The sequence below is a fragment of the Perna viridis genome, chromosome 11 (assembly GCF_037379345.1).
Source record: "Perna viridis isolate PV_CMFRI_1.1 ecotype Kerala chromosome 11, ASM3737934v1, whole genome shotgun sequence".
In the NCBI taxonomy this organism is placed as follows: domain Eukaryota; kingdom Metazoa; phylum Mollusca; class Bivalvia; order Mytilida; family Mytilidae; genus Perna; species Perna viridis.
The window spans coordinates 8109282-8123328 of record NC_142455.1 but is presented as its reverse complement, the minus strand read 5'-3'; the positions used below and the strand labels follow the sequence as shown (position 1 = coordinate 8123328).

Genomic DNA, 14047 nt, shown 5'->3' with positions numbered 1-14047 from the left:
CTATATAAAAATATAGCTTTCGCTGGCCGGGTCATTCCTCCTTCGAGTGGTATTTTGCGATGCAAATTTTTGGTCCTTCCATCCGCGGTACTCGAACTCGTACCGCTGTCACATCTATCGCAACACCGCCTGCAAAAAGTCTGCATCGCAAATTTGACAGTTCTAACATCGTTGGGAATTTTTCAGGCCTTTATATATATATGTCAATGGTTGGTATGATGTTGGGCAGACAACATCATGCCAGTGTTCTAATCGAAAATAGCTACATAAATCTTGACATCATTTTTTACGGATTCTAATTTCAATGAGTAATGGTAAAACGTGTTTAATTACCACTTATAACTGACTCTCCTCAATTTGTGTTTATGTGTTATTTTTATGATTTGACATTTGAAATTACACAAACAACAATACTTAATCAGATATTATTAAGTGAATTATAGATGCATTGTTTTTTAATATGACAATTTTTGCATACTTGAAAATGTTATCATCGCGTATCATTTAACTCTTGCTTTTGATAACATGTATATAGATAAAAACACAAATTAAAAACGGTGATTAATACCAGATGTTTTGATAGAGAGAGGACTGTAGGATTTATCAAATTTACATTCACCAGGCAATTTAGAATCTGCGCGCACTTCATCACAACAGAATCAAACGATAAGGTCGTACTTTGTATATCGTATTTAAGATTCAACTAGCTTACTGGCAACTGACAGGTTAGTTCTTTACATTTACTTTAAAGATATAATATTTAGTTTGCTAGATTTTCGCAAATAATGTTTTTTGAACTTCCCTCTCGTTTACTTAGATTCCATGATGATAAAGCACGGAAAGAGTAAATATTTTCCGACCTCCAATGGCAAAGGAAGGCGCAATGGAGCGCCAATGGAAGAGGAGGTTAGTATTATAAAATAATAAATGTAAAATATTCTTACACTTTGTAGATTGACCTGCTGTAGTAAGTAAACATGTTTGTACTTATGAGCTTTGCAAAAAAAATATGATTGAACCTATTGTTGCATAAAACAAATCTTACATGTTTAGTATGACATAAAGAGACTACCTTCGTGGCTGAGTGACTGACATTAAATGGTCAAACCCTCGTTTGTTTAGCGGATTTGAAAGTGTGAATTGGTGCTTGTCAACGAGATGAGTGACTGATTTTAAAAGGTCAAATCTTGGTGCTTGTTAACAAGACGAGTAGCTGGCTTTGAAAGGTCGAAATCTTGGTGCATGTTAACGGGATGAGTGACTGACTATGAAAGGTCGAAATCTTGGTGCTTGTTAACAAGATGAATAATTGACTTTGACAGGTCGAAATTGTTTGGCCTGTTAACGAGATGAGTGACTGACTTTGAAGTCGAAATCTTGGCGCTTGTTACCAACATCAGTCGTTCAACATAATTATTGTACGCGTCGAACTCACCTCCTTTAAATACTGGAAAATAAACACTGTATTAATCATCAACAGGAATCTAAATAAAAGAAAACCAGTTAAGCCTTTAATTTTCTGTATGAAAAAATCATTGATAATTGAAGTGTGTGTGTGTGTGTGTGTGTGTGTGTTTACATAAAAAATGGGATTACTTAATAAAAAATAAAACCAAGAATCGTTTGGCAAATATTAAGAACTTAACAAACAAGCGTGAACATCTGCTTTGATAGTGAAACAGACAATGTTCTACATTATAGGAGCTGTAAGAAGAACATATTGAAAGGAACTGCATAATATATTGACACAGATACATGTAAGATTGTTAAGAACTGGTTTTTATATACAGCTGCTCGGATTGAAAGATACTGCATAAGATATTGATGCCGATACATGTAAGATCGTTAAGAACTTGTTTTTATATACAGCTGCTCGAAAAGGTGGGCGAAAGCAAAGTGTTGAAAAAAAAAAAAAAAAAAAAAACACAGAAAGTGAGGGAAACACAGCAAAAACAGACATTGATTCGATTTGCAAATCAAACATTGTGAATTCTAGGAATCTGGATGGATAAATTGTACATAATTCTATTGTTTACATATTACATTGTACATTCATAAAGAACCTGTTTATAAAAAATTATATATATTTTTTCATTCATTGCAATTTTTATTTTTTACTCATTCCTATTGCAAAAAGTATGACCAAAAAACATGACTGAATAATTATTGTATTTTTTAACCAAATTAGAATCTGTTGAATGGCTGCCCTCTGTCATATGCACTTTAAAAGATATACATATCAACTGAGTTTTTGTTGATTAAAATTTTTCACAAATGATGATAAAAGATAGAAGAAAAAAGAATGTCCTTCTTTTAAGTTATTGACTTTTTATTTACTATAATGTTTTCTATATTATGTCACATTGGGTGCTTATTCTTATCAAATGTTTGCTATACGCGGGCAAATTGTTTGGTTTCCAACTAAAATTACCAAAAATAAAAAGGGCACTCCAGTAATTACTATTCTCTCTAAAAAGCCGTTGGTAGTATGTTGGCAAGTTGATGGAAAATGGGGAAAAGATGTTGGCAAGTTGTTGGCGATGTGTCGTACATGTTAGTTGACAGACGTTGGGTCAACATCGCGCTAACCCTTGCGGATGACGTTAGTCCGACGAGCAAAATGTTATTGGGTCAACATCATTTGCCATCGTCGGCCCAACGAGAGTGCCAACATAATGCCAATTTTGGCCCTAAATCTATTTGCTATCTGGGGCGGTAATTGCATTTTTACACGATGATCCTGGTTTTAACGCGTAGATTTAACTTTCAATTTTCGCTTTATATGCATTGTAAGGCCTCATTTAATCGAACCTTAAAAAGTTAAGTGGCTGAATGTGTCATATCTATTATAATTTACACGTTATTTTTATTTAATATAACGGGAAAAAGGTATGGTGGAAGGTACACGTTAGGAATTGAAACTTTATCTCAAATGTGATGGTTTTTACTTTCCAAACGTAAATTGCATTTTTCTTAGTTACAATATACCAACATCTCAAAGGGATTTATTCAGCCGTTGCTGATAGCATCATCACAGAAGTTTTATGGTCGTTATCGTACATCGAATGATCTACATAAAGAAGTCTCTGACAGATATGAAAAGATATTTTACTTGATTGTAACGTCTTACCGATGTGAAATTGTTACGCCTACACCTCCTGAAACCTGTAACGTTCCCAATCCCACGCACACAATGCACACGAAACACGAAACACGATCCCATGAAACACGAAACAAGATCCCACGAAACACGCACACGATTGCCGGAAACCTCGAACACACGAAACATGTTGCACGAAGCACGATAAACGAATGATCGTATCCACCGGAAGTATTCTTATCAGTAATTGGTAATTTTCGAAAACCTAACTTGCAAAACGAAACTAATAATAATTTATGATATACAGTGTACGTGTGCGTCGTATTTTATTATTTGCTAACATTTTACATGTAATTTTATATTTTTATGTGTAAAATGTCAGTATTTGTTGATTTGGATCATTGTGATAAAAGCACTCTATTTTAACTAATGTGATACCATTAGTCTAAAAAATTATATTGCATTGTTGATATGAAAAATGTCCATTTCATTTTACACGGTACATTGCAAATAAATTTTCACTGGTCTCTGAGTATTAAATTTTGAAAATTCATAAAATGTGGGTAAAATATACGCAATTTTCAGAAGGTAGAGAATTGTTGGCTAATGCGATACCAACTGATTGCTCTTAATATAAAAAGAGTAATTTTCGTATGAAAATATTTCCATATTTGTTGTATATGGATCATTGGAAACAGGTTTTTCCTCGTTCCAGGAGAATAAATATACCAAATTTCATAAAGTATTTGCAAAAAGTACTCTTTTTTTAAACAAGTTAGCTATTGTAACTAATGCGATACCATCTTATTTATCTAAAAAAGAAAATATAGAATTGCTGATATGAAAAGTGTCAATTTGTATTACACATGGTACATTGCAAAAACATTTTGACTGGACTGGGAGTATGAAAACAATAAAATTTCATGGAATTGGAGTAAAATGTACACAATTTTAAGATAAAAAGGGTATTTGTGGCTTGTGCAATACCATCTTATTGCTCTAAATATAAACAGAAAGTAATTTGTATGTTATGTTTGTTATATACTAAGTTATATAATTCTGAACAGGGTACATTGTGTTCTAACTAGTGTAAACTCTGTCTTATCTTTTCTAAATATGTCTGACAAATACTTGGATTATCTTGACCGATTCTCACCTTGTCCAAATTAGTCTCAACTAGTCTCGACCATGTCTCGACTTGTCTTGACACAGTCTTGACCTGTCTCGACCAAGTTTTCACAAGTCTTAACTTGTCTCGACCAGTCTCAAACAGTCTCACCAGTCACGAATAGTCTCGACTTAGTCTCAACTAGTCTCGACTAAGTCTTAAACTGTCTCAACAATTTAATTCAAAGCTCTCAACAACCTTATTAGTCTCGACATGAGTTTTCTATCCATTATAGCATTAGGATGTCAGGAAATTGTCTTAATTTATTTTAAAGTGGAAACGTTTATTGTATTTGAAGTATATTTTTCTGAATAAAGATTTTTTTTAATATCTAAATATTAGATATACCTTTACTTTAACATTTCACGACATATTGTCATTTTGTCAATTTTGTACCTTTAATTTATTATTTTATGTAGTTCCTTTTTACCTTTTAAAAGTGGCTATTGTTCACTTATTCGTTATTGTAGTTAACGTTTTATTCGAGCCACTTCAAACATATAGTATTACTAATTTTCCTACCCGGGATATATCTAAATAGTTGTGGGCCTTGAAATATTGCGTTTTACTTTGGCCTGTAACTTATGAATTAATGAAAATTAAAATGTACTTCATTTTCAAAAGTTACTTTAAATTACACAAATACTCCCACTGTTTAACAAATTGCATGCATGTACATTTGTATTTAGGTAACTATAAAGTTTTACATTGGACTTAAAAACTGCCATATTAGGGGTAGTACCCCAAACATGTGGAGTTCCCTAACTTGAGGTCTTGTAACCTCTGGCAGTCGGTATAGGGGAGATTTCCCTGGTTTCAACTCTTTTATGTGAGAGATTTTCCGTGATAATTTTTTCCTCCCCAAAACATATTAGAAAATCTAATAAATTGTTTATTGTTCTTGTTATGCAACATTTACACTAAACCACTGTGGTAGATCAAAACTGATTGTTTTCCTGATTTAAAAACTCTTCAACTTGTTTCATAATTAAATAATCATGTTGCACCATCTGAAGTCCTACGTGTATACCTATCTGTTAATCGCGAGCCCACACCTGTGTCAACAGATTCTCGAACCGCAAAAAAATAAAAGAAGCTGCCCACGCTATCTTTAATTGAGGGAAAATCGTCCCTTGAATTAGCTACAAATGAAGTCCGATATATAATGTATTTGCAATTAAGTTATAAGTATATATATATCATCATGGATTCCGATTAACTAAAAAAAATAGCCGACAACAAGGTTGTGGCACATTCGACATAAACCGTCATTTTTTTAAAGAATTAATTTTTAATATAGAAATACTAGTTTCAAGCTCCTAGTCTGGTTGCACCGTTGAGGTTAGTTTATCACTGAAATACATGAAGTTCTATTTTTATATTTATTCCAATGAAGCATCTCTAAAAATAGTATTGTTGTTTTCTCGCTAATTCCGCTTTATTCTTCAGTCGATATAAATACACATTCTTTATGCACATGTATACATAGCCCATGAAACTTATCGAAAACAGATAGTACTTCGATTATAAATGGTATTACTCAGTGCGTGATCTATCTGCTGCATATTTCAAACCCCAGCGCGCAAATTAATTGTGCGTGTGAATACACATGTTCTATACATGTGATGTAAAGGAAATGAGCCTACGCACCAAACATCACACAATGAAAATAATTAATCGTTAAAGTAATTTGTATGTTTATAGTTGAGCTTTCTAATCTTTAAATAGAAATATTTATGTGAATTTTATACATGTAAAAGTGGCGTAAGGGAAGAGCTTCAAATCCCCATTCAGCTCGGAATTTTATTTTAATTCTTATTTACAAGTGTAACTACATGTGTATAAGGTTTAAATTTTATTCATATTTCTCGTCTTCGGTTCACTTCGTCGGTACTAGATTTTATAACATTACTTCGATACCAAAATGAACTATATATACATGTACAAGTATACCGCTAGTATATTAAATATTAGATAATTCCACTCAGTATCTGTGTAATGTCACTAACGACGCAATATACACGCGTGTCACTTATCAACTGTCAGCTAACTACCATGCGTCTAAATACATGTTTTATGTTAAATTCTGAAAACTTAATTAATTTGGGAATAATAAAGCCCCTGATTAAGGTTTTTATAATATTGGGACTAACCCAAGAAAGGATCGTCTTAAATTTAGCGATAAAACATGCATGTATATTATATAGATTACTATATAGAAAAACAGTAATACAAATGTACACATTGACAATTCATCATTGTTCATGTACATACACGAAGTCCCTTTTAATTTGATACTGGTCAATAAATATACAAATGTAAGAAAAGACATCTTTCACCTCTATACCCCCGCGTTACTGGCTCCTGTCTGACACCAATAAACACATGTTCGTTTAAAATTAAATCGATCTAGGTATTACACCGAAACTATCGTCTACAAAAAGAATAGCTTATAAACCATAGAAACAACTTGCTTACATCTCAGATGATTATGATGATTGTGTTTTGTTGTTAACAAATTCAAACGTTCGATTTTTTAATGCATAGCCAAACTAAAAGGAGTCAATCATTGCATGTGTTTATAACATGTATATTGTTTAACATGAAGCTGATACAAATTTGCTTCATGCCACTCGTCTTCTTTTTACTAGATAAAAAGTGAAATAGTTTATAAATCTTTTGTATATTATGTCAAACATGTACATGTTACCACAGAGGCTTATTAGCGTCAACTAAACTGTTTATTATTAATTTTTTTTTGCGTTATCATACGAAATTATGCATCTACAACATTAACGCGGAACATCCGCTTCAGATTTTGAATACATATCTCGTAATACTTATACAAGTTAAATCTTACCAAAAAAAAGACAGCCAGACACATTGTTTTCGGTACAGCGAGTATGAACTTCTTTTATTTGGCTCCACGACTAGTTTAAAGCAGGATCTGTTCGATTGGTAAAGTCGTTCTCGTTCTTTTTGCCAAAAGACGTTAAACCATATCATCAAATGGTCTGGCATATGGATATAGTTATACCTAAATTTGCAAAGTGAGGATATGTAAAGATGTAGTGTGTATACTTCCGTCAGTCCATACTATCTTCCTTCCTTATGCTATATAGGGAATGCATCTCTCATATCTTCAATTATTTTCAAAATGCCCAAAACATATTTTGGTTTCTCTTCCGACTATACATAGATGGACTTAGGATATAGAAAATTAATTGAAAATTAATTTAAAAAGATAATACTATTATTGATAGGCATGATTTAACCCATTTTCTTCTCTATATACATCCTTTTATAAATTAAAATTTTTATTTCATAAAAAACTGCACACACAGCATGAAAAAGAAAACAAAAACAAAAACAAAACAAAACAAATAGAAGAAGACAAAAGAAGAATTCTATTTTTTTTTTTTTGAATTAATATATCACACGAACATATCAACATAAATCTGTATAATAATGATACAACATTATCATTTTATACGGTACCATGTTTATCGCTTATGTGATTCAAGTGGTTCATGTACATGCAGGTATTATGATTTCAAGGATCGTAATAAATGCCACGAGCCGGGTCGGTTGTATAGTATATCGTATAATGTCTGAATAGCGTAAATATTTGTATACAATTTTCTCTGGCATAATGATGAACGTCACATACAAGTATCTAGTGTTTTCATCTGGTCTTATGTGTACCCAGGACTTCTGAGCGGTGTTCTGAGGATGCACCGAAAAGTGATTCAGATTCTTTTTAAAAATAACTTCGGGCTGAACAGGAGTATTTAAAAAAAGACAGGCTTCAGAGGTTACCACAAACGGGTTTCCAGCTATAATCTGCACAATTTTGGCCACAATTTTACATTTTTCAGTTGTTACTGATTTAATTTCTTAGCACAATATTGCTGTGTAAATCTAAGGGTATGTAGAATCTGTTATCTACTGAAAATCTTTGTATGCATGCATTGATTTGAATTAAATTGTATTTAATATATTTTTCTTAATATATAATTCTTCCATCCAAACTTTGATATTTTCCATATCATAGTATCACTATGAATGTTCTTTCTTATAACCTGAATAATTAAGTAACAGCCTCAATAAAAATTATGCAAAAAGCTCATGCATAAAAGAGATACAGTGGTTTTATCTTAAATTAGGACTGTTTTCAGTCCTAAATTGTTAAATGTGTGTTATCGAGACAGTCAGAGATTCATTTGAGACTGGTCAAGACTTCTTTAAGACTATTCAAGAGTGGTAAGACTGTTCAAGACTCTTCGAGACAGGTTGAGACTGGTAAAAACTTGGTCGAGACTGGTCAAGACAAAATAAGAGAAGTCGAGACTGGATCAAGACAAGTCGAGACACAGTCAAAACTCATTGAGACTTGATGAGATGGTGAGACTCATTCAGGACAATCCAAGTATTTTTCAGACATATGTAGAGAAGTTAAGACAGAGTTAGCACAAGTGAGACCAAAATGTACCCTATTCAGACTTATATAACGTAGTAGTGTTTGTTGTGTATGGATCATTAGGAAGACATTTTCCTTGTTCCTGGATAATTAAATTTCATAAAATATTAGTAAAAAGTACTCTTTTATGAAATAATTTAGCTCTTTTAACTAATGCAATACAATTTTACTTGTCTAAAAAAGAAAATATTGCATTGTTGATATGAAAAATGTCCATTTTTATTATACATGGTACATTGTAAAGATATTTTCACTGGTATCCGAGTATGAAAATATTGAAATTTCATAAAATTATGGTAAGATATACTCAACTTTTAGATAAAAAAGTTTATTGACAGATGTGCTACCTTCTTTCTTGCTCTAAATATGAACAGAAAGTAATTTTATGTGAAAAATGTCGATATTTGTTGTATATGGATCATTGGGAACATATTTTCTATGTTCCAGGAGAATAAAAATGCCAAAATTTCATAACAAAAGTGGTAAAAAGTACTCCTTTTTTTACATAAGTACGCTATTATAACTAATACGATACCATGTTGAAATAATTTAGCTCTTTAAACTAAAGCGATACCATCTTATTTTTGTAAAACGAAAATGTTGCATTGTTGGTATAAAAAAATGTCCATTTTTATTATACATGGTACATTGCTAAAAAATAATTTGACTGGATTGGGAGTATGAATATATTAAAATTTCATAAAATTGGGATAATGTATAAAATTTTTAGATGACAGAATATTTATGACAGATACCATCTGTTTTTTCTAAATATGAAAAGAAAATAATTTTAATGTGAACAATTTCTATATTTGTTGTATATGGATCATTGGGAAAAGGTTTTTTCTTGTTCCAGGCGAATAAAAATACCAAAATTTATATAAAAAAAAAAGCAATAGTTCGGAAAACTTTCCCCAAACCATTTCGGATGTTTGAAACCAATTATTTCCTTCATGAATTGATTTCTATTTTTTTTTAATGCAAAAGGAACACTGATAAAATTACAACGGTATTTCGCAGAATTGATCGACCATAGGACCTATTTTTATCATCCAATCAGAATACAGAACCGATGCACGAAGAGCGTTGAACGATACACGAAGAAGGAAGCACGAAGTGCGTACACAAAAGGCACGCTTATACGAATCCCACGCTGCGCGTTACACGATTCCACGAAACATGCACACGAAGCACATGATACACGCATACGAAATACACGAAGCACGCTTAAATGGGAATGTTACACGTTTCAAGAGATTGACCGAACTGTACTCACTTGCAATGTAAAGGTTGCCGCCATTGTGGAGCAGGGCATGCTTCCTCTTCTTGGGCATCTGATGTCAATTCCGTGGGAGATTATATTGCACGTTTGTTTGGTTCAGTTTTGTTTTGTGCTGTCTGAATTGTTTATGTTGTATTCAGTTTTTGCAGGTAATTCTAATTTATTCATTTACCTAAATTGTGTATATATATATTTCTGAATTGTTTTGATGCTACGGTATTTTTTTAATTGGAAAGGGGGCTACTATTCTATACTGGTATGGCTTTTTTATCACTGCTGTTCTACGTCTTCACGTGTATAGCATCAATAATAATGTTCCGTATTTTATCCGATCAAGCAACTAAAGTTTCATTTGTTTCACACTTAAGAGCTAGTCAGAGTGTGCCAACTTTCTAAATACACGCTAGATATTACATCATTCAAAAATACATGAATGAATTTGTCGTTCAATTTTTCACTAGAATTAAACTGCTAATAATAGTTTTCTTTCTCACATCATTCACCGTTCATAAGGTCAGCAAAACGAAGCCTGTTTATAGGATTGTGGAGAGGCATTACCTACCAATAACTTGGTTTTAACACCAATATTGAATTCTTGTTTACTCTTAGTAAATTTGTGCTGTGTTTTTTGTTTTGTTTTGTTTTGTTTTTTGTTTTATTTGTAAGTTTTAGTTATCTTGTCTCAATTTGATGTGATTTGACTTTTTGCATAATAACCTCTTACCATGGATGTCCTTGATTGTATCTGTAACAAAAACAGCATAGTGTCTGCCTGTATCAATTGCCGACGAATGAATAAAAAATTATAGATTTTTGTGGCTCCTTTTTTTTTCATGATGTTCCAAGTCGTGTTTTTCTTGTACACATGAGTGTACTAGTGACTGGGACAATTTTAGTTTGTCTTAACCATAAAAACTTTAAACGTAAATGTCAATAAGTGGTAATGACAATCAATATGATGCTTTTCTCCTTTAATGACATTTTGAAAGCTTTTTTAAGTTGTCAATGGTCAAACACTTTTTCATTTTAGGAAGGTCAAATTTTATTGCATAAATTCCCATAGAACTAAATTACAGTTTCGTATGAACACAATAAACAAAATTGTAGAAGGTTTGGATTTATTATTTATGTCCACTTAGATCGATATGATTGTAAATGAGAAGAAGACAAATAGAATACGGTGTAGCGGAAACTTTTGGTGAGATTCTTGTTTTCGCTACATTTGAGATGTTCGAGGAATCGCAAAAACTAAAGCTCGTCAAATCTAAGATATTCCAGAATTCTCTCATGTAGACTGTATTTATGAACGCAAAAATAAAAATAAAAAAAAAATAAAATGCTTATTCATAAAGCAAGACAGGAAATTTGACACCTGCGAAAATAACACGTTATACGGTACTTATAACATTGTTGCTAGGGTTGTTATGCTGAAACGCATTAACAATCAACTGCATTTTATTCAGATACATTATGAGTTTAAATCATAGTTACTATGCATCTCGTAATACTTGAAAATTTTTGTTTCAAAATTTATACATTTTCATATTTAAGATACGAGACAGTTCTCAAGTATTGTTCCCGTCAGTTAGGCTAATATCTACTCCGTCTCCCCATTCTACTTCGAAGAGCCTGTAAAAAAAATACTTAAATGTAGTACACAATAACTCCAATATAGTATTAACATTTTTGACGTAACGTATATCACATATAATATGTATTCATTGAAAAACACATACAAACATACAAACGAATTGCTGCATAATGCAATACATCTTTGCGTTTGGTACATTTAATGCACAGCCTATTCAAAAAGAGTATAACTATTTATTGACGAAGCGTACCTATCTAACACTATATCATTAACATATATTGCATGTTGTAGGAAAACCGCTAGGATTGTCCCTCTTTTACCGCGATTAGCAACAAAATAAAAGAAATTGCCTATTCGAACTGAATCTAATTAGAGCTATGCTTAAAAGAGAGACACCTCACGTTAAGTAAATAAAAAGTACTTCTCTAGAAATTATTCTTCAAAAGGAAACTGATTATGTCAAGATTGAGGTGCAGTTTTATCGATAAAATCAATGTTGTATTGTATATATATCAATATCTATCACAAAATATACTTATGGTGAGAAACAAATGAGGTATTTCTAAAACGCAGATTTCCGTCCCATTTTACAACTTCGAAGAAAACATTATTAGTTTTGTTACACGTTACAGGTATGTCAAACTATAGTTCTCGAGTAGAATGCTTGCACAAAGGGATGAGAAAACAGTTTTTGAACAACACAATTTGTCAGTTTTTATCGTAAAATAAATTTTTAAGCGTATTTTTGTACCTAAAAAAGTTGGAAGAAGGCACTTTTAAAGTATTTTAATAGGCGTCGATAAAAATATAGTATTCAGTTCCGCAAAATTAATGGACAATAAAGAAACAATGAATATTACTTGGTAACCGATTCCTTAAAAAAAAACTAAAGACAGGGAGCAAACATGAGTGAGTGATCCCTTCTTATTCATTAAGATTTAACTGAAAACACTCTTATCGGCTTACATCACAACGTAGTTTTTTTATGGGCTGATAAATTCCAGGCGCAATATATGACGTTTTATATCATTATTTAAAACATTGCCCCAGGTAAATAGCTGTAATGCAACATCCATTGAGTAGAATAAACTAACAAAATTAAATAAAGTTTCTTATAAAAAATTCAACGTATAAGCCTGTCTTTCAGAAGAAGCATATTTAGAAACATTATTCGTGTCAAAATAACTCAATCTACACATATGAAGTCGCTCTCCCTTCCACTTAGACCAAGATGATAGCATAGTGGTATCATAGTCAAAGAATATAATTTCATAGGAAGCATCGAGATCCAGGCGTGGATGCAGAAATTTATAGAATGGGAGAACTGATAAGGTACTAAAGGGAGGCAGGCAATCATTTGCTCAATCATTCAAAATGTTACAATAAACGTGGTAAATGTCTTACCATCAACCCCTTCCCAAAGAGCGGCTACTGGTAATCTAGGCCCTCTGCATCAAAATGTTATTCGAATGGTTCTGTAAACGGTACGCTTTAAGGCTCTACACGAGGTATTTTTGTTACAACAATGAGTAGTTATGTGGTTACTACCGACGTAAACATAAAGAGCATTTTGATATTAGTGTTTGCTTTAAATTAATAGGAAAAAGAAAGTTTCGTTACTTTAGTTGATTATCTGTCAATGTAATTAAGTTGCCCTTCAGATTTACATTATAATGATTTTAATGTGGGTTCCCCGAACATTAACTTGCAAAATAAACATATAATTCAAACAACAGATGAAAGATGATTCTCTATAAACCAGTCAATTTCTATCCTATATACAAGTTAAGTATATGACATATACATTTCTAAGAGGTGTCAAAATAAAATATGTTTAAGTTATATAAACATACAATAAAAATGTGATAAAATACAATTTATTTAAGATATATTTACGGAATATTATAATAGTAATAATAATAATAGAGGCAGTATTGAAAGGAAAATGACATTCATGCCAGGATTTAGATAACTGTTAAATTTATTGAGCGCTCCTTGGAGCTGCTAAGTCGATTCTACTAAAAGAGTGTCACCTGTGTACAAAATGATAAACAAAGTTTGGAAATATGCAAGTGATGTATTGCAAAATTCATCACCTTTCAATTTTTATTCGATATTTTTTTTATTAATATGCAAACTATTTTATTTGCATTTCATCTATTTTTGTTTATTCATTCCGATGTAACGCCCCTTTCCACTTGAACAAAAAGATAGCATATTAATGAAAAAATTGCATATTCATAAAAAAAATATTGAATAAAAATTGAAAGTGATGAATTTTTCAACACATCACTTCTGATAAATCTGGTAATCGTATTCAGTGCAGATACATTTTTATGCCAGATAGACACATTTTCTCCTTGTCGGACACCGACTTAGCAAATAAATGTTTCAGATGTTTGTCAATTTTGATGCAGGCATGGTTT

At 31.8% G+C, this 14047-nt stretch overlaps 2 long non-coding RNA genes across 3 annotated transcripts in view; one reads left to right on the top strand and one right to left on the bottom strand.

The window, feature by feature from the left end:
• LOC148602841 (uncharacterized) overlaps positions 1-14047 on the bottom strand; it is a 40418-nt gene that overhangs the window by 14450 nt on the left and 11921 nt on the right. Inside the window, exon 3 of one of the 2 annotated variants that reach the window (XR_015916322.1) lies at positions 11468-11659. The exons of the other annotated variant lie outside the window; for it this stretch is intronic. This is a non-coding gene — a long non-coding RNA (uncharacterized LOC148602841). Of the gene's footprint in view, positions 1-11467; positions 11660-14047 lie in introns of those variants that run through there. 2 annotated transcript variants of the gene reach the window in all.
• On the top strand, positions 79-2411 carry LOC148602842 (uncharacterized). The gene is made up of 3 exons (XR_015916324.1): positions 79-725; positions 818-906; positions 1702-2411. It is a non-coding gene; the product is annotated as an uncharacterized LOC148602842 (long non-coding RNA).